Below are 27525 nucleotides of genomic sequence, written 5' to 3'. Positions count from 1 at the left end.
ATTTAAACCTGCTGTAGGCTATTTTAGTGGATTTGAACATATTCGGTATTCATTATTCACACATTCAAAAGCTTCGTTATGAAGAGGCTTTATTTATATACATAGTGATATAATGATGTGCTAAATTAAACAAAAACAAATAAAAAAAGAAATACGTTTAGCACCTACATCTAAATACATTTAATCATTATAGATAAACTACATGAAAAAGTATACTTGGGTATTTTGTATGAAGAAAAATATAACTATAATATATATAGGTATAACTACTTATTTATCTAATGCCAGATACTCACACTTATTAAATCTCAGCAAACCATCACAACTTCAAACGTTTGACTTACCTATAAAAGGAAGATATTATAAAAGTTAGTAGCGGTATAGAATACATATGACTAAGGTTGCCAACCGTAACATAATATATAGTATAGTACTCTATTTACGGTCTGTGTACTAAGTATATACTGAAGAAATATACAGTAGGTACGCAAAAATACTAAATTTTCATCATTGAAATCTAACAAACACGACCTATGTGGCGCAGTGGTATGTGCGGTGGATTTACAATACGGAGGTCCTGGGTTCAATTTCCGGCTGGGCAAATTGATATTTTCTTAAATGGTCGAGGTCTGGCTGTTGGGAGGCTTCGGCCGTGGCTAGTTACCACCCTACCGGCAAAGACGTACCGCCAAGCGATTTAGCGTTCCAGTACGATGTCGTGTAGAAACCGAAAGGAGTGTGGATTTTCATCCTCCTTCTAACAACTTAGCCCGCTTCCATCTTAGACTGCAACATCACTTACCATCAAGTGAGATTGTGAACGCTATGAACAGTTTCGACAGATAAATAGCGTCTAGCGTGTCCAAAGTTGTCTATATTATCAAGTTCCGATCTTTAAACAAAGAAATTACAAAAAAGCTTGCTTTTGGTTTTCAATAATTTAAAAATTACATTAGACCAAAGAAAAAATTACATTAGAATCCAAATAAAAAAAATTACTTATAATATTAATTAATGTTTTTTTTTCGCTTATTCCATAAAATACGTACTATATTTTCTTTAAGCGCACTATATTAATTTTATAGCTAAATCTGAAATATACTATATTTTTCTCAAGAAATGTTGGCATCCCTAAAGTAAGCGGATTCAATATTGAGTTATGTACCTACCTATCATAAATACTTTTGTCACAAATCAAAGAATTAAACGCGTTCACACGTTTGCGGAAAACAAATTGCCCTTTTCTTGTGTGAAAAATGCTTTAAAATCATTATTATTTTTGGTTAACAATTTTAAAGTTCTCAATTTATGGATACAGAACATACAAATATATGAAGCAAGATTTCTCGATTATTACTCACACTCATATGCAGAGATTATTTATCCGTATTGATATCTCACTTATCCACATGAAGTGGCCTGCAAAGGGTCGTTTCGGTTTTATGTCCAATCTTGTTATAAATGCATCTAACGTTCGTCGTAAACACACCGGAATCACGACCTTTAATAAAGATCTTGGCAGTAATATCTAGGTAGGTGCCTATTGAAACAGCTACTAAAATGTAATAACCCACTCAGGTTCCGCGCCTGGGAATGATATTCATCTCTCTCAAATGTTATTTTAAGGATAGCAGACACATGAGTAAAACTCGATGTGAGTAAGTATCACTACGCTAAAATGACAAAATATGAGTAGGTACATGTTTTAGGAGGAAGATGATTTCTATATGCCAGATAAAAATGGGGCATGGATGTAAAATTAAGACTGAGTAAGTAACAAACATTTATAAGGAAAATAAACAAACCCGACGGATATAATCTAAAGTATCCGATCAATAAAATGAAAATGGTCTGGGCATATTTGTAGATTACAGAACGGAAGCTGGACCGAAACAGTCACAAAATGGGTGCTTAGGGGCGAAATAGAAAAAGGGGACCTCAAAGAAGATGGGTATCTTCTGACAAATGTGGCAAAGTCTGGATGCGTGCAGCCCGAAATAATAAACTATGCAAAGATTTGGAGAGGCCTACGCCGTAGATGCGATTTGTACATAGTCAAATGATTTTTTTCATTAATCTAAAGAAATAAAAGCCAAAGTCACTCATCACGAAATCTTAAAAACCCTTAACGTATAGAAAGATGAAATTTAGTAGGGAGGTAGTTTATTGTTAGTAGGCGTCCGCTAAGAACGGATTTTGCGACAGAGCCGGATTAAGGAGGTCTATGGGCGAACAAAGTCGCGGGCGTCCTCTAGTGTTAAATAAAGCATTTTTATTTTATTTTAATAACATTATTGTTTTTAACATTAAACCTAAGAATTGACCCCTTTATAAAATGTTTTTTGTAATTTTTTTTTCATTATTGAAAATTATATCCATAACTTTTCAAGTTTACATCCTATCAAAACCATGGCGCAGGTTGTCTACGTCTAAAATATTAGTCCATAAAGTACGTACGGTGTCTTAAGGCTTGTAAAGTAAAGGAAACGCATGTTAACATAGAATACTCTAAAATCTAAACCCATCGACCTGCATTGGAACACCACGGTGGACCTAAGCTTTAAGTCCCTTTCCCTTAATAGGACTTTTGCCCTCTTTTTAGATATCGTATGTTGTACCGATGAAGATTATTTATTCTCGGCTCAAATTGTAAACAAAACAAAATAGATGAGTTTTATCTTAGTACAGTAGTAATACTTATAACAATGTCTGTAATGTCTGTATTTATATCATTAATTTACTGCACGTTTAGTAGCACCAACGGTTAAGAGCAAAACAGAAAAACCAATGTTCATACAGTACGACCTAGACAGTCTCCCATGTCGTATAAAAAGGATGAAACTCAGAAACCGGTTGATCCTTGATAGATTTCATTAAACGAAGTTCCGTGTTTTACTCGCTCTATACCCTAAAAAACCAGCCTATAATAAATCTCCATTCACTTATCAGGCGCTAATATCAATAAAACTTAATACTGAAGGTGGACACCCAAATACTCTTAGGTCGATAAATACCGAGATCATTCCATTGATAAATGAGAGGCTCAAGCGTGGAGGATAAAAGGGAAATTGTGTTGGAATGTCACTTGCGGCGCGAGCACCCATTCAAAGAGTCGTCTCTCGCAGGAAATCGGAGCGTGTATTGAGGAGTGTCACTCGACTCGTATATTCAACGACGACTCGCATACAAATTATTGCATTTAACACTGCAGTTCGCACGCCGTGTCTCGATGCGGGTTTTTTTTTCAATTAGTGTGAATGGAAACATTCGCTGGTTATACGGTAAACCGAAATAACTGCAAACTGTTTTTTGGGTCACATTTCGTGTAGGTAAAAGACAGAATTTCAATTCATAAAAATATTTTTAACCGTAAGTGGATTTCAGTTGGCTCGTTCAGTATTTGGATTTTATAATCGTGTACTCGTACAATGTAGGTTTCTAGGGTTCCTTAGTCAATAAAGAACCCTGATAGTTTCGCCAAAATTAAAAAAAAATCATATATATCAAGTAGGCTCAGTTTACAAGCACTTTTGATACGTCAGTGTACTATTTGTAAAGTTTCTACCACTGGTTCGGAAGGCAGGAAACACAACAATTGCTCTTTTAACAAAAAATCATACAATATTATAATTTACAATTGATGACAACATGTCATGTCCATCTGTCTGTCCGGGGTTTAGCTCAGAGACTTTGACTATTAGATAACTGTTTAAAATTTAGCATGAGTTGGTATGTACAATGTACATCAAGAACGGCGAGAAAGTCGTAAAATAAAATCTTGAAAAATATTTATTAATCACGCCTACAAATTGATGATTCCTACATTAAATAAGGATGATTTTTGTCATCTATGACATAGTGTGGAATATCGTTGGATAGTTCTTTAAAAATAGTGTTTTTTCAATACAGGGTTCATTAAATTTTCGAAAAACTACTTCGCGTAGCCCAACACACACTTGGCCGGTTTTTATTAATATTAGTTACTGTCACCAACGGCAATATAAATATGCCTTTTCATCAGAGTTTTATTTTTTAATTACCCTAAGAAATCGTAATTTTTTCACGTAGGTTAAGTAGTAGGTATTATAACATGTAGGAGGTGCTACGAAATTGCGTTCCTTTGCTCACATAACTTACATTCTTAGCTTATCCTTAATTCGCATTCTCAGCTAATAACATCAGCTTACGTTATTTTGTTTCAACGAGATTATATTATATGAAATGATATTAAATATTACTAGCGCATGAAAATTGAGGCGCTCAAAAGAGGAAATTTCCACATTTCTGTGTTAGTCCATCTCAGACGTCCGTAAGATGAGCGTAATAATAGTTAAATATTATCTACAATGCCGTGTTATGTGTTCAGGAAGTGTTTTCAGCTCAGTAAGGATATAGGAATTACATATCATATGTAAGTACTTAAATATTATATATTATATTTCATTCGTACAGTAAAAAAAATATGTAGAAAGCAATAAAACGTATGCTAAACAAACGCAAAAATCTCAAATGTAAATGTTGATTATTTTTATTAGTAATGGCAAAAATTTATATAGGCACCTAAAGGTTTCATTTGGTTTTCATATTTTGATATTGTATCAAACTCTGATTTTCATAGCCAAATATTTACATTAAACCTAAGCTATCGGTTGGATGAACCAGTGGGATTGATTGCGTGAATACGCATTTTAAACTCAATAATGAACAGAAGATACACGGCGTATTTCCAAACAAAATATTTTATTATCGGGACGCCGGACTCGGTACATAAATCCTTGTCCCGATTTACCGGGGGTGTAACTAACTGCTCTGGATTTTTATCCTGAGATGTAAGAGGAAAGATAAGTTTGACGTATCTGTCAGTGGGATCGTAGCCCCTATACGATTTTTTTTTATTCTTTACAAGTTAGCCCTTGACTACAATCTCACTTGATGGTAAGTGACGATGCAGTATAAGATGGAAGCGGGCTAACTTGTTAGACGAAAGTCCATACCCCTTTTCGGTTTCTACACGATATTGTACCGGAACGCTAAATCACTTGGCGGTACATCTTTGTCGATAGGGTGGTAACCAGCCACGGCCGAAGCCTCCCATCAGCCAGACCTGGACCAATTAAGAAAATCTCAATCGGCCCAACCGGGGATCGAACCCAGGAACTCCATTTTGTAAATCCACTGCGCATGCCTCTGCGCCTCAAATAGACCGAATACATTTTATTGAAGTGTCAAAAATCACCTACTGCCAAGGTGCCAAGGTAGGGATAGTTACCCTCTTGCAGAATATCTATATCCCCTCTCAAAATCTCAATAAAGCTCGACTCAAAGCCCCGAATCCAATCACAAAATATTCTCCTCTTTTCATTCAATCACAGTCGTGCCTACTCCTAGCAGTCTTTCCGTCTAGTTCGATGGAAAAGAAAGAAAGAAAGAAAAAAGAAAGAAGAAACGAGACTCTTTTCATTAAAAGTCGTATACAAAATGGCATCACTATCTTGCTGAAGTGATAACTTCTTATGGGAAAGTAAACCGTTTCGTAACGTAACGCGTTACGGCGCCACTCTGTCTGGCTTCCGTTTCTCTCACGCATACGGCAGCAGAATTAAGTTATCACTTCTTTCGAGCGTCCTGAGTTCCTGACACGTTTCTTTTTTCGTAAACCTCAATAATGGTTACAAATAATGGTTAAAAAATGTTATTTTAGCCTGACCGGAAACCGCATGAGTCACAGCTCTCCATACATGTATATTTAACCAACAAACGCAAGCAACAGTTTGTCACGTCGAAGTAACGGAAATAACTTATCAGACACGGCGCGTCGGCATCGCATTATATTTTTATTTAGCCGAGTCAGCCTGTCGGTGCCGGCTACGAATATAAAAACACTTACAGCTGACTCGCCGCTCGTCCACTGCGGCGGTATTTTACACTTTTGTCATCCGCGCGGCACAAAGACGATCCCGGATTATTCTTCGTGCTTGGAACAGGTAATAATGTTAGTGATGCGCCTGACACATTCTTAATATCGATCGATATCGATTTGTTGGTAATAAGTGCTTTAAGACGTCGATCTTAAGCAATAATTACAAAATCAAACATTGTCATTGTAAGATTTTGTGGTGGTTTTTCAGCCCATTTCCAAATCCTACCTTAATGAGCTGCTTTTTGAACTGATAACTTCTTTTTTTTATTCTTTACAAGTTAGCCCTTGACTACAATCTCGCCTAATAGTTAAAATCCACACCCCTTTCGGTTTCTACACGACATCACGCTAAATCGCTTGGCCGAAGCCTCCCACCAGCCAGACCTGGGCCAATTAAGAAAAAATATTCTTATTTGAGGGTAAACCGCTTGGTAACGTAACGCGTTATGCTGCTCTGTCTGGCTTCCCCATCTCTTACGCATATGGTAGCAGGCTTAAGTTATAATTTTTGGAGCGTCCGGAGGCACACATGTTTATTTTTGTTTAATGACAAGTTAGGCCTTGACTATATCATCAACTGACGTGGTCTACGATGATAGTGGGCTAACAAGGAAAGGTGTGTTAACACTTTGACTATTTAGACTATGGACCTGTTTCGCACCCAAATTCACCAACAAAAAAGTCTGTCGTTTTTTGAGGGGGACAAGGTAAACTCACGCTATATAAACCGGCATTTTTAGGGAGCTCTTTACACGGAGAAAACGATTACAACAATGAAACATCGATTCTATAGCAACAGTTTTTATAAGCGCGTTAGATCATTGATATTTGATCTTTGCCAGAGGGGTAACGGTTAGCGGAGCAGGTCCTGTTATTAATGGTCGAAGGTGATATTACCGGAAAGCTAAATCGCTTGGCGATACGTCTTTGTCGGTAGAGTGTTAACAGATCATGGCCGATGCCCACCACTAGACAAAAAAAACTTTAACACTGAGCCATTCAAGTAGGCTGAATACTGAATGACTCTAATTAGAAAAATAAATAATTTTCTTCCATTCCATTAGTCATCTGATCTTAATTTAGTAACCAATTGTTTATAGATAATCCCTGAGGAAACTCTTTTACTCTATGCTGATGCTTGAACCATTACATAAAAACTAAAAGTATCGAATTATCGATAGTTTAAAATAACATTGGAATCTCTATCGAGTGAGCAATATCGTGTCGGTGCTATGTGATTGGCGCGCGGAGTGGGCGGCTGCATAATGAACCGAGGGAAGGGGACGCGGGGAGGTGTGGGGGGACCTCCGCATTCTGTCGTCTGCCACATCGGAACCCACGACCTGTATCCTGCCTTCACAACTGTCAATATTACCACTAACTATTGGGAAGCTAACTTTGTTATAACACTAGAAGACTAGTAGTAGTTCTTTCTTTCTTTCTTTCTAGTAGACCCCTGCAGTTTCGCTCGCGTATTTCACACTAATGTAATGAGTACGATGGCACAATAAATTTTGCTTATAATGTATAGGCGATGTTACTTGCTTATAATGTAGCTTTCCATTGATGAAACTCCTAACCAAAAATCATATCTTATTATTTATTCCGAAATGAAATCGGTAGTTATTTTTTTAACTTAATTTTTAAGTGCTCAATCAAATTTTTGTTTGATGTCATAAAATATGTAAAATATGAAACCTTATTCGAGTCAAAATTGTTTAACTATATGTTTAGTAATCGAATCAGAAATGAGGAGATCCGCAAACGAACCAAAGTCACTGACATAGCTGAGCAAGTCGCGAAGCTGAAGTGGCAATGGACAGGCCACATATTTCGAAGAGCCGATGAACGTTGGGGTCTCAAGGTGCTGGAATGGCGACCCTGCACCGGAAAGCGCAGTGTTGATCAACCTCCCACTAGGTGGACCGAGGACATCAAGCGGATCGCAGGAAACCACTGGATGCTGGCGGCTCGAGACCGTTATACTTTGAGTTCCATGCAAGAGGCATATGTCCAGCAGTAAACATCCATCGGCTGATAATGATGATGATGATGATCAGTAAAATAATTTAATTTAGTGACCGATATCCAAAGAACGTTTTAAAGTAAAATAAAAAATAGTCGCCTCTGAAGTTACAGCACGAATAGCCAGCGAAGTTTTTTGAACGCGAGCCACTTTTCTCCTCGATTGCTGCTTTTTTTTTACTTTGCACATTTCGTAGATACCTATACATTTTCAGTATATTGGTACAACCTGCGAGAGCCAGACACACATCATTTTAAATAGGCTACTTTACACTCTTTTCAAATGGTCTTAAATTATTCGTTATTGTTCTAAAAAATTGAAAAGGAATTATCATAGAGAGAGAGAAATGGTATATTTCAACTGTTTCATGACTTGACATTAACAAATTCCTTACAAACGATGCGATTTTGAAGTCGGTTTTTTTTATTATTTTTTTTTATTTTATGCAATAAAGAATATATCTATCTATCTATCTATTAATAAAAGTAATAAATTCAACTATATACTTCTATGCGGTAACCCTAAATAATGTTTACTATTTTGTGTTTGATCTGGTATTGGAAAATTCAACAAGTCTCCATTTAACCGCGAAATCAGAATTGTTCCTTTGACGTCCAAAGCACGCCCTGGGGGGGAATGAGTAAATAAAGGGGACTCCTTTATTGACGAGGTAAGGTCGTCGATATCAGCGTTTTGTTCATCCATTTAAATGAAGAGACTTGGTATAAATGTTTCGATTCAATTTCTATTTAACAAATTTCTAAAAAAAGGGAACTTTATAAAGTCTGTGTGGTACTACGGTGTGTGGACTATTGGCTATTTGGTGTAAGTTTTGATTATCAATAATAATTTTTTTTTATGATAAATCTTAGGGAGAATAAATCTTTATACAATATCAAATAGTTCCGACCGTCTTTTTTAAACAACTGCAAAAAAGGAGGAGGTTCTGGACGGAGGACGCGTTTGTTATTTTTAATGGTAATAGTAACTTCGTAATTTGTTAACCAATTTACCAGATTGGTCCCATTTCATTTTCATGAAAATCGGTTTACTAATGTTGTGTTAAAATGGAAATAAGTATTTGAATTCGGTCCAATTTTTATGTTAAAGAGATTATTGTTTATTTATTTTACTTTAAAAGTTTAACTGTCGTGAATATTTTCTGTAATACTGAAATAGAAAGGTGACTAGACTCACTTAATAACTGTCGGCGTAATACTTAGTAAACGTTTTGATATATGTCGGCGCTGACCACTCAAGCTACCTCTACCACACACCTCACTGAAGTCGAGGAATGTAGACAGAGATCCTCAAAACATCCACATCGATCGCACATAGATTAATATTTGAGAAGTTAATTCTTTATTTGCAATAAGTGAGCCATAGAATCCTCAGTAAAGTTATAGACATTACCTTTTAGAATAGTTTCTCTACATTAAATTATCCGTCATATAAATAGTTTTAGTTTAGATTTCATTCAAAAGACTAACTGCGTTACAAGTATACTTTGCCCACAGCTTAAGCGTAATTAGTTAATATTGTACCCAAATTTTCACCCAACTCTCTACTAAATACTAAATCGCTCAGTACCAAAGTTGACAAGTTACTCTTGAACCGCAACGATCTAAATTGAACCTTTGACACGGAAGCACGCCCCGGGGAGACGTGGCAAATAAAGGGGCTTGCTTTATTGGCAAGGTAGCGGCGTGGAAACTAATGGTGATAAGTGTTGGTTCATCAGTTGAAAATTATTATTTTTATGCAAATTCATGAAGACCTCAAAAATCATCATAAACTATTTGCATGTGTATATGTTTGAGCCGGTCCGGATATTTGTCCTCAGACCCTTACATTTTAAAGACCCATTCAACAATAATACCCAGCACTATAAACGAGTAAAAAAAAGTTAATTCCCATTTTATATTTAGGGAAGATAAAAATATTTTTCGGTGAAGGAAAACATCGTAAGGAAACCTGCATACCAGAGAACTATCTTGATTCTCTGCGTGTGTGAAGTCTGCCAATCCGCATTGGGCCAGCGTGGTGGACTATTGGCATTAGCCCTCTCATTCTGAGGGGAGACTCAAGCTCAGCAGTTAGCCGAATATGGGTTGATGACGAAAAATATTTTTCAAGATTTTACTTTGCGATTTTATCAAAATTTGTTATGTGCTCATGCTAAATTACAGCTTTCTAGTAAAAATAATCCCTGGCGGACAAACAGACGACGGACATGGCGAAACTATAAGTGTTCCTTGTGGACTACGGTCCCTACGGAAGACTCTGAAAAAATAAAATTCAAATCAAACCTATATTAATATTATGATAAGAGAAGGTTTATTTTTATAGATATATTTTTATGAGATTATAAATTATTTAAGAGGACATCACCAAATTCTTAATTTATTCATCGTTATCAGCCCATTTTAACGGCCCTATACACCCAATACAATGCCTTATAATTTTTGATTTTTAATAAAATCAATCAATCATTTTAATGAAATCCTAGAAAAGCAATGAATAAAGTAAATATAGTCTGAGAATAAATTCCGCAGCTTAATTTTTTATACCGCCTTCGCCATTTCATTGTTCGTTAAGAATTAAAGTTAAGGCGCTATGTACAGCTAAATCACGCTGAATGATTGGGGTTGTCTGTAAAATGTATAACTCATATAATTCTGCATAAATTTGTGGTTGTAATAGATCGTATTTCTGACCTAATGGCCAGTCTCAAAACACGATTTTACGAACTTTCCTCGATCGAAAATAATTGCAAAATTGCCTCTGAAAATACTTAAAACTCTTAATATCTCAGTTATACCTAAAGTAATTTCGCTACAAAATATTATAATTATTTGTCATCTGTTACTAAAGAAATTGGCCAAACGATATTTTAAATACAAAGAATATTACATTTAAAAAAAAATATTTATTCATTTGGCACTTAGGTCCTTGTATTCTGAATCGCGTCTTCTCTGTTACTCGTATTCCATTAGACAGTGAGCGTTGAATCGCGCTGCTAGACGGATGTGCGCTAAGTTGTGCTCTCGGACGTATAATATTTTATTCAGGAAAAATTGTTTTAGTTTTATAAGTTTGAGACATTCGTGTAGCATAAGTTTTATAGACATAATTATAGTGTTAATAATAATTAAATATAAGTAATAAATTGATATTATAGTATAAATTATTTAAAATGCGCCCGAAATTGAAGAATATACAATATAAAAAACAACAAAAGCATATGCTCGAAGTTGTGTAAGTACCTGCTTATCTATTTTTTTTTAATGATTTTTTAACAAATAATATATTTGGTGATGTGTGAATGTCTATGTACACGAGTACTGTACCTATTTTTCAAATTTTCTCATAGTAGTTTCGTGGAATAGGGGGATGTCGATTACACTAAGTATTTTATGCTGCGAGTTCGAGCCTTGGACACTTACATAATATCATTTTTTTTTAATTTTTCTAATAAAGTAATTTAATTTTTTCATATTTTCCTTTTTTTATTTTAATATTTATTTGTTTTCAGTCGGAAAAGACTTTTGAAGATTAATTCTGAAAATTCATCAATTCGACCAGTTTTGCAAGAGTAAGTTTTTATTATCGATGACCTAAACTAAATAAATGCAAAAGAATCACCTGTTCACTCTCAGTTGCGTGCACTTCATAGATGCAAAAATGCATAGCCTACCCTGAGTACTCCTTACGAACCTGGATCAGATAGGGCACTATACGTACAAACTTCTCAATTTTTTACCTTGGCAAAAGCCTATGAATGCAAAAGAATCTGTCTGTTTGTCTTTTACCTTTCACGGCTGATTTGCTGAAGCCATTAATATAAGTTTTGTTCTAATTCTTTAACCCTTAAATGCTATAACCCATTTTAATCATAATACATACATGTTCTATGATTAAAATGGGTGTAAAAACACCCACAATAAATATTTATACAGGGTGTCACGTAATCAATGTATAAAACGCCAATGGTAGATACACTACCTAATTATCTAAAACTTATTTGAATAGTTTTCAAAACATCGCACCCCATCTAAATCAGTTAATAAATAAATAATTATAATAATAAATCACAAAATTACTTAAGTATTATACTTTTTTGATCACCTAAGTAATTGTCCAACAATATACAGGTCTCAATAGCAATTTCAAATATCCTTACAAGAGTTTTCGCATCAATTTCAAAGGTCGTTTTTTTTAATTTTAGAATACAGAATTCTCAGCACGAATGCCCTGCAAAATCGCTGACAATACCAACAGCTGAACCAACACCAATCTCAATAGATACAGGAGCTATGCAGAAACCAAATTATGATGAGTAAACGGTTTATTAAATACTACACGGCAAAAGTTGTTTTGCCTTGCCGGCATTAAAAAATAGGGATGGTTTGATAAACAAAATTTAGGGTTACTTTACTTCTACCTATTCTTCTACTAAAGTTATTTCAAATATAACAATAAGTAGTGAGATATTTTTCATAAATCTTAGAACACATAACTATTTATATTTTTTCACATAACTAATTTAGCTGAAAGTCGATGTAATTTTACTATGTTTTAGAGAAGTTGCCGAGGAGCAGTTATACACTAAGATCGATCGAGGTACATATGAACCAGTGCAAGGTCGAAGAATCATAAATATTATGCATTTCACTTAAATAATATAGCAGCAATTGCCCATGGTATGAAAAATGAACACATTGCCATTAAACAACTTACATTACAAGATTAAGTCGTTATTGACCCTTGTGGTCTATTCGTGGACCATGACTATCCTTTTATTGGAGCTACACCCGATAGATTAATAGGAGATGACACAATTGTGGAAATAAAATGTCCGATAGTGACCTTCAAGAATGGGCTTAAAGAATCCATTCAACAAAATAAGATACAAATATGGAATTACAATAAGAAAACTAAACGTATAAATAAGAATACTAACTGGTATTATCAGATACAAGGGCAGTTACACGTTTCACGAAGAGCAAAGTGTTTATTTGGAGTATGGAGTGGTGAAAATAAGCCTCTCAAAACAGAAACGATCTTAAGGGAGAAAAAAATGAAAGAAATACTTCTCAATTTTTATATGGATTGGCTATTGCCAGAATTGGTTGATTTACGAAGAGCGCGAGGTATGCCAAGAGAAGAAAATCCTCCTCCTCCTAATTCACTCTGTGATAAAAAAGAAAATTACCTTTGTAACAGCAGACTGCTTAGTTTTAACGAATTATAATACTACTGGAAAGCGTAATAATGGAGGAGAGATATAATTGAATGTATTGTATTTATCTTTATTTATTAATTGTATTATTTCATAAGTCTCATGACATTTATATGCCATTTTTATTTTAGATCGGTCGAAGAAAAGGTAGAATATGCATTGGCGTTTTATATAGAGTTAGCACAGGAAGTGGATATTGTGTGTCTATTGTGAATATCAACATGTATAAAATGTCGACAATAATTACTTCCAATATATCTCAGTTATATTTATTCTACTGTACTTTGTACAATTTCGAAAAAGAACACTAGATATTAGATATAGAAATGATTTAGAAATTATTTAGATATAAAAATGATCATTAGAAATAAGATATAAAAATGTTGATTCTTTGTAGATTGAAGATAAGTAATAGGTCAATTTAAAGGCTTATTGATGCATATTAACCAAATATAAAGACCGATCAATTTAAATTATATATGTTTTTAATTTTTACATACCCCTTTAAAATAACTATAATATTGAGAACCATTTTTTCGTAGGCAATTAATTAACTGGTTTTTTTTTCAATAAAAAAATAACATCATAATATGTTCTACCTGCTGATCAGTATGAAGGCGGCGCTTAGCCGGTGTTGTCTTAATTTAAGCCATTTCTGACAGGACCACATGAAACAACACTGTCTGCAAAATCTAAATCTATACGATATTCTCACATGGCTTAAATTAATACATCACCGGCTTAGCATCGCCTTCATACTAATCAGCAAGTTGAACATATTATGATGTTATTTTTCGCTTTTTAGTTTAGTGGGTAAGTTTTTAGGTTTTGAAGTCGGTTGTATTTTTTTTTTATTAAAATTTTTATTATTTTTCCATTTTTAGTGTAAAATTTCATCTCAAACTAATACATCAGACCCCTAATGACAGTCACAACCCATCTTGGTACAAAATTCTCAGCAATACAAATTAATCAAGCCCAAGCACAAGGTAGCTACCGTAAACCGTTAAGGGGTTCCCTTAATTGACCTTGGTCTTCATCAACAGACCCCTAATAACAGACACAACTCATCTAGGTAGAAAGTTCTCAGCAATACGAATTAATCAAGGCCAAACACAAGGTAGTTACTGTAAACTGTTAAGGAGTTCCCTTAATTGTCCTTGGTATTCATCACCAAACCCCTATTGTGGAAAGTTCTCATTAATACAAATTAATCAAGCCCAAACACTGCTGTAAATCGCCGAAGAGTTCCCTCGTCTTTTTTATGGCTCCATCATCAGATCGATTTTAAACCTTCATGAAATTTTAGTGTTTAAAAGTACTAAATAGAAAAGCTTACGAACACACTAGACACCCATATAATTTTCGAAAGTTCCTCTCAATTTCTCCAGGATTCCATCATCAGATCTTGACATGATGGCAATGGGACCAAATGGGGACTATACCGTTTCAAACAAAAAAAGAATTTTTGAAATAGGTCCAGGCGTCTTTGAGTAATCGGTGTACGTAAGAACCTCCTCCTTTTTGAAGTCGGTTAAAAAACTAAATCAATACATCAAAAGGCCAAAGAGCAAGAACCAATATTTATGTATACATCATTATAAATGTTAAATATATTTGTGTAAAAAGTTTAGTCCAATTATTAAATCTGGGTGTATTTACACCCATTGTAGTTATAGTGGTGTACAATATTATCAGGGTTAATTTTATTGGTCAGCCTTTTGTAATGGGTAAATGCTAAAGGGCCCTGTAGTAGGTACCTATTTCATGGCGACGGCCGAATGACGCAGTGGGTAATGACCCTGCTTTCTGGATCCAAGGTAGTGGTTCGATTCCCACGACTACAAAAATATATGTGTGATGCATTTTCAATGTCTGGGTGTTTACATAATATTGTATTAGGTATAAGTATTTATACCCAAGTAGGTATTATCAACTAAATAGGTACCCATAGCACACGCTTACTTTGGGACTTGATCGCAATGTGCGTATTGTCCAAATAGGTAAGTAGGTGAATAACGGATATGACCTCTGCCTTCGATTAGGAGGGTGTAGGTTCAAAACCGGTCCGGGGCATGCACCACCAACTTTTCAGTGATATGCATTTTATGAAATTTAATATCACTTGTCTCAAACAGTGAAGGAAAAACATCGTGAGGAAACTTTAATTCCTGAGAATCTTCTTAATTCTCTACGTGTGTGAAGTCGTGATGAAAAAGTGTGTTTTGTATTTAATTTAAAAATTATGTAGTTAAAATTTTCTTATAAATAAAATTACGGAAATGTTTTTATGATAATATGTAGGAACCTATTCATTGACGAATAGGCGCGAATTTTTCAAGCGACGCGTCGGCCGCCGAGGCCCCGCGCCCACCGCCCGCGGGCGAGACTGGCGCGATAAATTCGTATCTCCCCGCACCCCGCGTAATAGCCTAAACATTGTCTATTCATAGCGCCTTAACAAAAGAAGCCACATTTAAACGTCTCCTCGTTAAAGAAAAACTTCGCAATCTTCGCCCCGCAATCAGGTCGTAGTTGGCATTTAGGGCTGTACTTTTAATCCGTTACTTGCTTGTTGAGACCCAAAATGCAAGAATCTTCGCTTAGGATAATAACATTAACTCTTATAAAGTAAGACAAAGTATTTAAGAAACATTTCCGTATATCCCTGCACGTTTTTCAGACGCAAAAGCTGCACTGTAATGAGATTACTTTGCCTTTAAAGTGTAAGCTTTTGCAAATGCATAAATATTAATAAAGTATACATTATTCATATGCAAATGTTTGAAATGTGAATACGGAAAAGTCAATGAAAAACATGTGAATCAAAAAACATTTCGTATTCACGTAAAGTTCTTTTAACCATGTAAGCTTGAGAGCAAGTAGACATTAGGCGTTCAGCGGGCGTTGATAGCGTACATACATCGCGCTCAGCACGACGTTTTACGAGCGCAGTCAAGGTATCCATACTACCTACTGGTTTACTTCAAAAATGGACGTCGAAGCGCGCGCTCAAATGTACAACGACAAGGCGGTGCATATTGTATCTATAAAGCGCGCAGCTAACGCCCACGCAAATTCTGACGACGCGCGTCTACCGCGCGCTTCGAAACGCCTAATATGTCATCATCATTATCAACCCATATTCGGCTCACTGCTGAGCTCGAGTCTCCTCTCAGAATGAGAGGGGTTAGGCTAAAAGTCCATCACGCTGGCCCAATGCGGATTTGCAGACATTACACACAGAATTAAGAAAATTGTCAGGTTCCCTCACGATGTTTTTTCTTAATCGTTTGAGGCACGTGATATATTTGTTTAATGCACACAACTAAAAGGAAAATTTAGAGGTGCATGAACTATACTGCAATCGAACCTATGCCCTCCAGGCAACACAGGCTCCAATACAATATTTAAAGAAATACACCAATACATATTTAGAAACTTTAAGCTTTATACATTGAAAAGAAACCAAGAGAAATAAGAAAAGTAAATCATTATAGAAAATATCAAGGGGCCATTAAAATCGAAACGTATAATACAGCACAGATTCAGAAGCTCAAAGGAGCCCAGGAGACTTATTTGTAGCAATCTCTATTCACAAATACGATTACCATAGCGAATCCGGAGCACTCGGCCGATTGTATTATGGGAATATTTTGCTCTTGTAAGTTTCGAGCAAACAAGGAAAGGAGATGCGAAAAATTATAATATTTGTGTAACTCATTTACGAATTTTATTTAAATTTAAATCGATTTATTACCAAGTAGACTTAGTTTACAAGTACTTTTGAAAACAAAGTTTGACTATTCGTAGACTGTATGCGTGATAGCCCATTGGATATGACGTCTGCCTCCGATTCCAGAGGGTGTGGGTTCGAATCCGATCAGGGGCATGCACCTCCAACTTTTCAGTTGTGTGCATTTTAAGAAATTAAATATCACGTGTCTCAAACGGTGAAGGAAAACATTGTGAGGAAACCTGCATACCAGAGAATTTTCTTAATTCTCTGCGTATGTGTAATCCGCATTGGGCCAGCGTGGTGGACTATGGGCCTAGAGACTTGAGCTCACCAGTGAGCCGAATATGGATTTATAATGATGATGATGAAATTTCTTGTATATTCTTTAATCACGTGATTTGGTATTCACAATTAATTTATTGCTAACTGATCAAAATTACTAACCAGTGTGTTTACCTTTGTGAAAATTAGGTTTTACGGAATACGAAAAAAAGTGTTATTATTGATTTGATGTTAATTATATTAGTTGGCTAATAGACCAAAATTAGTGAATATGTCAATTGGACTAGTAAAGTAGTCTTAGCTCTTAAGAATATTCATAAAAAGCTTAATTTTAATAACAATGATTGTAACACTAACTCATAAAACTGCAAAAAGGTTGATTTCCAGCCAAGTTCTACAGACCTTACAGCAAGACGTTAAAGAATTTTCATGATAATCCCGGCGCGTTAACGGTCTCTTGGGTATCACTTTCATTTTCACTTAGGAGCCACCGACTGCTCCATAACCATTAAATCTTCTTGTTTACTGCCCCTGTTTGTACGAGCTACCCCCTTAGCCACCCCCCTCACTTTCTAACTTATTCACGTTGCAAACTAAACAGTAAAACGGGTACGCCGAATGAAATCGTTCCTCAAAGACAAAGAGTTTTATATCTCCTGAAAATGCGAACACGAATCTCACCCTCGCCGTCAGTAAATTAAACATTCATAAATATGTAACGGTACTGAAATACTTTTCACAAAAATAGTTAATAATGCCTAATCTTACACTTAGACTTGCACATATGTTTTCTTTAACTTAGGTATATACTATCTATGTGTTTACAGTTCATATACCTACATATAATATTTTTCCGTCTCCATAGCACAGCTGCTGTGGCGCAGCAGAAACACGCGGTGGATTTACAAAACGGATATCCTGGGTTCGATCCCCGGGTGGGCCGATTGAGGTTTTCATAATTGCTTCGCCCGTGGCTAGTTACCGGCAAAGACGTACCGCCAAGCGCTTTAGAAACCGAAAGTTTGATAATATTTGAGTTTTTTTTAAATATCTTTTAACAGAATCAATTCGAAATCACGAATTCCCCGCAGATAAAATCACAATCCGCGGAGCTTGCTTGCAAAAAAATTTAACAAAGAATCGGTCTGTAAACCCTTTGCACGATATAATATTTTCCATAATTGTACTTTTTGTGACAAGAATAAACATAAAATGGTATCCTTATCTCATTCCAAACATCGAGCACGCACCAAAGTCATAATTTCAGGACGAAGTATCGCACAGGCAGAAGCGTGCCTTACAACTGATGATTCAGTGTTACGAGTGTTCGCATGTGCCCCAAATCACAGACTAATTTTCAAACTATTTGACCTAAAAAGTCACATCCTACTAATATAATAAACGCGAAAGTTTGTATGGATGTTTGGATGTTTGTTACTCTTTAACGCCGCTATTACTGAAGCGATTTGGCTAAAATTTGTAATGGAAATAAATTTTACTCTGGATTAACACATAGGCTACTTTTTATCCCGAAAAATTCCATGGCTTCCCGAGATTTGCGAAAACTGATGATTTTAATGGTATGAATGTTTGTTACTCTTTCACGCCTCGACGACTTAACTGAATTAGCTGAAATTTGGTGTTGAGATATATTATAGCATGGATTAATACATAGGCTACTTTTTATCCCGGAAAAATCCATGGTTCCCGAGGGATTTGTGAAAAACTAAATTCCACGCGGACGAAGTCGCGGGCATCCGCTAGTATTTATATACAATCGTTTTAAATTTTTAGCTGGCAACATTTTTTTTATTAAACAACCATCATGAACAATCTTTAATAAAGAACTTCGCGTAGCGTTCGCGTAATACTGTGTATGTTAATTTAAGCAAATACACACGAATATCACTAAAGTGAGTGTGTGCATGACAATTGGGATTTGTGATCTCTCAATTGCAAAACCAATATTTCCAAGAAGCATGCTTTAAGAAGACACATATAAAGCTACTGTTACACATGCTCATTTCAAGCACGAAAGCGTGCATTATTGAGCAGTTGCTACTTATTAGCATGTGTATCGCAAGATTGCTAATAATGAGCATGCTTATTTCGAGCTTGCTCAAGAATCCACAGTCGTGCGATTTATGAGCATGCTACTTGCTGCGCATTTGCATTGCTATTCTGTATTATCTTCACCTTCATCTCTCCTTGTCTAACACGATACTATAAACAGAGAGCGATAGATACAAATTAGCCTGTGTAATTGGAATGTTTGCTTTGAGCATGCTTATTCAAGAGTATACCTAAAATAGCATGCTTATTGCTAGCAAATGTAATCTTATGATAAGCATGCTCGTATGGAGCAAACTTAATAGCACGATTTTAGCATGCTATTTTAGAGCATGTATAGCAGTACCTTTATTAATATACATACCTACCTACGAGATTCAGATACGCTGTCGAAGAAAAAGTAGTTTTTCATAACGAGACTTGGAATTTATTATAGTATATTATGTAATAACATTATTTCCCATTCGATTGACGGAAACTATAACACGCCTCTGTATAAACCCCAAAAAAAGAGAACAAAAGGCCATAACGATAAAACACAAAAGGTGCCTAATCTAGTTCTACACGGCTTCCATAAAGAGGAAAACTTAGATTTATGTTTTGAGATAAAAACAATGCAAAGAAACATTGCTAATGCCTTCAGCTGCTCGCACACTACAGTAATGGAACACAAAAACAGGTCCAACTCGGTTCCGCGGTTACACAAAACTATACAACTATTTGTTGAACGTTAATTTAAAGTATTCGCCATGTGGTACCGTCACGAGATTAGTGCGGTGCTGTTCTTTGATAGCTTATATATAATGTGTAGTTATAACAGCCTCATTGGTCCATTGGTTAGTCTAAGTGACTTTGGATCATGAGGTCTTGAATTCGAGTCCTGGATCGGGCTATGAAGTGCTGAGCGCTTCCTTTTAAGAAATTTCTGTAAATATTCTTAGCTCGGTGTTGGGACGTCAATGGTGATCTGGGACACATTAGCTCGCCAACCCTTTGGAACAGCAAGTTTCCTCGATTCTCAGAGGGGACGCCTAAATGAATTTCGAATTTTGAATTTCATGCAAGCGATACGTTCTATATTGAACTGTGTTCATTAGTCTGAGACAAATCTATACTAATATTATAAAGCTGAAGAGTTTGTTTGGAACTACTGGTTCGATTTGATAAATTCTTTCAGTGTAAGATAGCCCATTTATCGAGGAAGGCTATAACAGAAACTAGAACTAGAACAGGAGCCACGCGGGTAAAACCGTGCGGCGTCAGCTAGTAGCTAATAAATCCTCATAATATGTCCAGGTTGACGTCATTATTGCTGTCACCACCGGAATTAAAGCTTCTTAACCGGAATTAAATTAAAGATCTTTCTGTTAAACTATAAATGTTCAATGTAAATAATCATAATATTAATTAACACGAAAACAAAAAAAGTATTGCATTTATTGAAGTTCAGTTACAGTTCATTTATCATTTTTCAATGTGTTTTGTATTGAGGTTAGTTTGTGTGCGGCAATTACAGCAATCAATCATTCGTACGATAAATATCTAAGTAGTGTTAAATCAATACGACTACATTTGAAGTTATTTACTACTGCCGAGGACTTAAAAAAAAAGAGTAAAATTATTCGTAAATATATCTATTTGTATCTGTAGAAGTAAAAGTCGCAGACGCCAATTTTCTTTTAAAATTAAGCTGCAGCTACGAAGTTATTTTTATTGAAACAAAAGAAACTAAACCAGACGATGAAAAACCAGCCAACAATATATTCTAAGCACTTTACATGATATTATGAAACATTTAACATTAAATGTATATGTAGGTAGAATATGTAAGTCACAAAATAACTACTAAGTGTCAGAATAAGTTAGGTTAAATAGATATAGGTATCCCAGTGGATATGACCTCTGCCTTCGATTCAGTGCCGATTCGATGCAGTGAATTATCATGTGCATCAAATGGTGAAATAAATATTGTAAAGAAACCTGCATACCTTTCCTTATACTCTACGTGTGTGTAGTCTGCCAATCCGCATTGGCCCGGTATTAGTTTGGGGAACATTGGGGTAGCTTAACCCCTCTCATTCGAAACGGAAATCCGTGCACAACAGTAAGCCAAGTATGGGTTGTTAATGATGACGAATAATGATTGATGAATGATTGAATAATGATTGGTTAATGATTGATGAGTGCTATCTTTTTCTCAAAGCAAACGTCACCTGTCTACAGACTAATGTAGTCAAAACAAATCACGATCATTTGTAATGAGCCTAGGCAGCGGTTAGTCAAAATTTGTCTGCGTAATAAATTTAACGGTCGGCCATTTATTTACACAGTGACGGGAAACTGAGACTCGCCTCTGGAGAACACTTTAATTTATGGACACTTTCCTTCTGGGAATTACTCTTTGCTTGCTTAGTAAAAATGGATTTTCTGCAGGCGTAAAAAAGCCGAACATTAAATTTGATAAAGTTGAGTCTAATCAAGAGGGCGAGAGACTTCGGTAAATGTTTCGTTTTTAACCGTAGGCTTATTTTATTGAGCCTCTGTTTTTTTTTTTCATAATTAAAAATGGGATAAAATTTACATTTAAATTGAGGGTTTACTCATTTTGATGGAGATGATCAAAATGAGACTTGGTCGCTGACTATAGGCCTTATTAGAAGGCTCAAAGTCAAAGATGGAGCGAGCTATGTTTGAAGTTTCTCTGCGTGATCGAATCAGGAATGAGGAGATCCGCAGACGAACCAAAGTCACTGACATAGCTCAGCAAGTCGCGAAGCTGAAGTGGCAATGGGCAGGCCACATAGTTCGAAGAGCCGATGGATGTTGGGGTCCCAAGGTGCTGGAATAGCGACCACGCACCAGAAAGCGCAGTGTTGGTCGACCCCCCACTAGGTTGACCGAGGATATCAACCGGATTGCAGGGAGCCGCTGGATTCTGGCAGCTCGAGACCGTTGTGCTTGGAGGTCCATGCAAGAGACCTATGTCCAGCAGTGGACGTCTATCGGCTTATAAGGTAAGGTAAAGATCAAAATGATGTTGTCTCTTACGTAACGGTCTCTGCTGTTATCTCATAAGGAAGTCCTGGATAGGATTCATAGCGATGGAAATCTAGTCAACTATATTTCTAAATATTAATAATAAAGACTGGTTTTAAGACCTTGATTTTGGCTTTTTTTCCACCGCTTTGTGACGTTTTGGTACAATCCAAGCTTGATAACGAATAGCTGGTGCAACGTTTTTAGTTTTAATCGTTGTCAACTTGTAGTAAAAATTAACGTCCAACCCAGCAATAGAGTATTTATAAGGATGCCCTAACCATTAAGCATTTAAATAGTCTAATGATGATGGTTAGTAACAATTTTATATGAGAACACTAATAATAATATGACTAGAGTATGCATGTATGTACATATAGAGAATGTCTATGTATGTATGTACATGTATATCTGGTTTTCGTTAATAAACATTTTGACATTTACGTACCTACACCTACAAGTATTTTTTTTATTACTTAAATATAGAAAAAGGGAGAGCGTCAGTATGTTGTGGTCTGAATAATGCAGGGTAATGTGGAAATTAAAAAAAGTGGTATAGTTAAGGTTTAAATAAATATAAATATGTATATTAAGTTACGGTCGCCATAACTACAGAACAACTTTAGTAAACATACTGAACTTTCAAGTTGAAGTTTGTTTATTATCTATCATCCGGACAAACATACGCTACATCCGCATATCGGTATAACAATGCAAACGTTTACTTATGAGTTACAACAGTCATCGAGATACTATACCTACTCTCCCTTGTGAACTTTATAGATGCAACAGAACAGCAAAAAAAATGTAAGGGAATGACATTTGCTATCGATAGGTGACGTGATCAAGATCTGTCATTCTCGTACTTTTTTCTAGTTATCGAAGCGTTTGCAATCGTAGAAAGAGAATCGACTTGCCACTTGGCTACAGGGGCAGGGTCATGTATGGGAATGACAGATCCGATCAATAACTGGATCATGTGACCTTTCGATAACGAATGTCATTCACATACATTCTGCCCAGTTATGTCAGCCACTGATTCACCATCATCATCATTATCAACCCGTATTTGACCCACTGCTGAGCTCGAGTCTCCTCTCAGAATGAGAGGGGTTTGGCCAATAGTCCACCACGCTGGCTTAATGCCAGATATGCCTTCCATGTTAGATTGCATCATCTAACACTAACTACTAAAAACTATCTCGTAAAGAAATTAAAAAAAAATCTTCACTAGATATGTGTTTGGTCTCATGCTATACATAGAGGTTAGTATTTAAATAACAATTTGTTAGGAAAAACAATATTCAAAAATGCATACTACAGATGTATAATAACAGGAAATACATTGTACCTACATACTCTTTTATACAACAATGTACCTAAATAATTGGGCGGGGTCACGATAAACTTGTTTAATTACACATCATGCGATTTAGCCACGCAACCAGCCATTCCAGACATTCCTGACATTCCAGTGCTGCCAAAGCCTCAACTTGGCTTTCGTATTGAATACTCTTACAAAAGCACAGAATCAAAGACAATATCTACTGCTGCCACGGATACAGCAAAGTCGAAGAAGATGCCTGCGGTTTTTCGATTATTACCCCAATTTATTGATCCCTAAAGAGCTTGATAGGGTGCATCCGATCCCCAGGCATACACCTCCAACTTTTCAGTTATGTGCATTTTTAAGAAATTAAATATCACGTTTCTCAAACGGTGAAGGAAAACATCGTGAGGAAATCTACATACATGAGAAGTCTCTTAATTCTCTATGTGTGTGAAGTCTGCCAGTCCGCATTTGACCAGCGTGGTGGACTAAGGCCTAATGCCTCTCATTCTGAGACAAGACTTGTCTCAGAATGAGAGTTATTAGCACAAGCTCAACAGTGGGCACAAGCGTTGAGCACAAGCTTGAAACAGTTGTTGTTGCTTTTGTTGTTAGTCGAACAAGACTTTTTTAGGAGTGGGTGTGGGTGTGGGTTTTTAGGACGTGTGATTATTGAGTCTAGCCGACGAAGATCGAACCACGACCTCTCGATGATGAGCCCGCCCTTTACCGTTGAGCTATTGAGAATTTTAAGTTTAAAAGAAACATGAACATTTTACTGATGCCGTACACGCTCTAAAGCTTAGTACGGTAAGTAGATGGAGAATAAATAATTCAGATTCGCGAGACTCTCAAGTAATTAATACAAACACATGGTTTGTTTATCTTGTCAGTCTAATTAATTTAAGGATCTTACTTATGGACCGATTTTAAAGCTTGCACGTGTTGGAAAACGGGTTGACATCAGGAGCGGATTTAAAGTGCAAAACACCATTGTTGTATGGGAAATTATCAAGTTTAACAATTCCCATTAAGAATGTTACCAACATACCCTCGAATGCAGAGAATAACCTGAAGTCCCGAACTTGTGACCGAAGGATGAGGGTTAAAGTCTTACCTTTAGGTCCTAGTTGCAGCGTTAAAGGGTAACAAACATCCATACAAACTTTCACGTTTATAATATTAGTAGGATAAGGAACCAAGGTATTATAGGTATATAAAGATGACTATAAGCCTACTTTTTATGTAGATACAATACTATGAATCACTAATTATAAATGTTTGTCAGCCCACGTTACACGATTAGTGCTCAAGTACGGTAGCCAATTATGATGGCTTTGAATGATATCAAAGGTCCAAAAACTTGGGTCCAAGAATAAAGCGAACTTTTTATTTCAAGTGATATAATGAGAAGTCACGAAGGTCTGACAAGTATCAGATTAAAACAAAATCTTTTCTTTTTTTTTATTCTTTACAAGTTAGCCCTAGACTACAATCTTATCTGATGATAAGTGAGTGCAATCTAAGATGGATCGGGTTAACTTGTTAGGAGGAGGATGAAAATTTACACCCCTGCCTAATGTTTTGTAGCAACTGCTAGGCTATTCTGTAACGATATTTTTATAACTCGCAAGTGCGAGTTTCGAATTCGCCTCTAACTTTCTCTGTTTAACATAATACTATAGAATGAGAAAGATAGCGGTGAATTCGAAACTCGCACTTGCGAGTTACACAAAACATCGTTACAGAATAGCCGTGCAGTGTCTACTAACAAAATAGTATTTTATTTCGATTTCCATTTAAGTGGAATAAACAAAGATGTACGAATAAATTATGGCAGATAGCGCTGGTACATTGGTCGACATAAAGTCGTTTTGTTGTGAAATAAATCTGGACAATGTGTTGAGGGTGCCGCCGCAGCCGAGTGGCGTGGAGCCAGCGCCTCGCTGTCGCTGCTTCGGAGCGGCGCGCATTGAAATATTAATTTGGACCGTTTTTAGAGAACAACTAACACTCGGGTAATTTATATTCAGTTTGGTTCGTTGTTTTAGTAACTGAGCACAAGTTGCGTGCCAATATACCGCGTCTATATTTAACTGTACTGCTTAAACACTACAATGCAACGACACAATACTCATTTTTACATTATTATAAAGAGGTAAAGTGTGTGTGTTGTTACAGGAGGTAATCTTTTAATTATTTTACCACTAGAAAGTCACGTTATTTGTGAATGTCATAGGCTATATTTTATCCCCGTTTTCACGGGAACTGGGACTCCGTGGGTAAAAACGCGGGGCGTCAGCTGGTAAATTAATAATCTGAGAAGCTTTACGGTTATAGGGTGTCATTCCAATGTCCCAACTCTTTTTTTTTATTCTTTACGAGTTAGCCCTTGACTACAATCTCACCTGATGGTAAGTGACTCTTGCACAGGCTTTTCGTCTATTTGTAAGGGTAGGCAAACAATTGATAACATTTAAATAAATATATATGTATTTTAAATGTATGATTAGTAGGTGACTATTACTGATAATAATATGAAAACATAAATACTATGGAAAGATTTGGGAAGAGCCTACGCCGTAGCGCTGACTTGTACATAGGTAAATTATTTAATCATTATACAAACTAAAGTAAAGTTTGTAGTATTTTAGTAATCTTTGGATATCCTAAACCGATTTTGAAAATTCTTTTACCACTAGAATGCCACGTTAATAGGCTACATTTTATCCCCGTATACTCACAAGAACGGGAACTATGCGGGTGAATCAATCAGCTTTGGGTAGTTGTAAGTAAACTTACAAAACCTTCCACAACAATATAAAAACATCCAACATTATACCTACACTTAGTTAGATAGTCAAAGATATATCCATAAAGACAGGTTCCAAAGCACAAGTCCGTATACAAAGTATCCCCTTGTCGCGAAGATCTTTGCATATCGCGATCAAAGTAAATGTGGGCGTTTCAAACGACTCGCCGTAATGTGTTGCTGTATTATAAGCGGGCTCGGCGAAAATAACAGCCACTGGCCGCCTGCCAACACAAGAAAAGGCATTTATTACAAAGGGGACCGCCACGTAACAGTAGGCTGGTTCAGAACTAACATTTATATAAATGTATTTGAAAATATTAAGCAAAACTACTCAATTATTCAATGTAAAAATAACTTTTAACAACAAATAACATAATGACCTGGCTTATATACAAATTAACGCAGGCCAAAAATTATGGTTTTTGTCTGCTATGCCTGTAATTTTCAATCCATGTCCCCATAAAGAGTAAGCCTGGCCCTGCAGTGGGTCGGTAAAATAAGCTAATTAAGATGATAGATTATTATTTTAAAAGATTGAAATAGGCTAGTTGACACTTTTTTTAAATGGTCCTAAATTGTTCTCGTTATCGTTCTACTAGATTTTTTTTGAGATGTGATTACATGAAAATTTTAGTTTTTAAATATGTGTTTGACAATAGGAGCCAAACCGCCTGTCGGCCAAGACGGTCTATATTTCAACTGTTTCATGACGTCACTATAATAAATCCCTTACAAACGGAGCGTTTGACAAAAATATTAACAATTAGTTTGACGTTTAGTACATCAAGTGTGCTAGTGACGTCACAAAACGGATGACAGCTTTTTTGACTTTTGGAAATTTGAAAAAATACGTGATATTTAAATTAAGTTTTATAAGATAAGTTTGTTAAATTCTCAACTTTTATTAATTACAATCGATATATTTCGGATCCTTATTTCATGTACTACACGAAATTAGTATTGTTTATATTAAATTTGATATGAGTCAACTATCCTATTCCCTGTATTCTATTCTATCTCTGCTGGACTTATGAGGATAGGACTTTCCAAAAGCGAGCCGCCACA

At 35.9% G+C, this 27525-nt stretch overlaps 1 long non-coding RNA gene across 2 annotated transcripts; it reads left to right on the top strand.

Moving 5' to 3' along the window:
• The first annotated feature begins 10555 nt into the window (after positions 1–10555).
• On the top strand, positions 10556–14819 carry LOC112055820 (uncharacterized). 2 transcript variants are annotated; one of them, XR_008251081.1, is made up of 3 exons: positions 10556–11204; positions 11482–11541; positions 12529–14819. It is a non-coding gene; the product is annotated as an uncharacterized LOC112055820 (long non-coding RNA). The 2 variants fall into 2 exon arrangements; XR_008251080.1 differs by having other exon boundaries at positions 12175–14819.
• The last annotated feature ends 12706 nt before the right edge of the window (positions 14820–27525 follow it).

Source organism: Bicyclus anynana, chromosome 9 (genome assembly GCF_947172395.1).
Source record: "Bicyclus anynana chromosome 9, ilBicAnyn1.1, whole genome shotgun sequence".
Taxonomy (NCBI): Eukaryota; Metazoa; Arthropoda; class Insecta; order Lepidoptera; family Nymphalidae; genus Bicyclus; species Bicyclus anynana.
The sequence above is the reverse complement of the archived record's forward strand: the minus strand, read 5'-3'. Positions and strand labels throughout refer to the sequence as shown.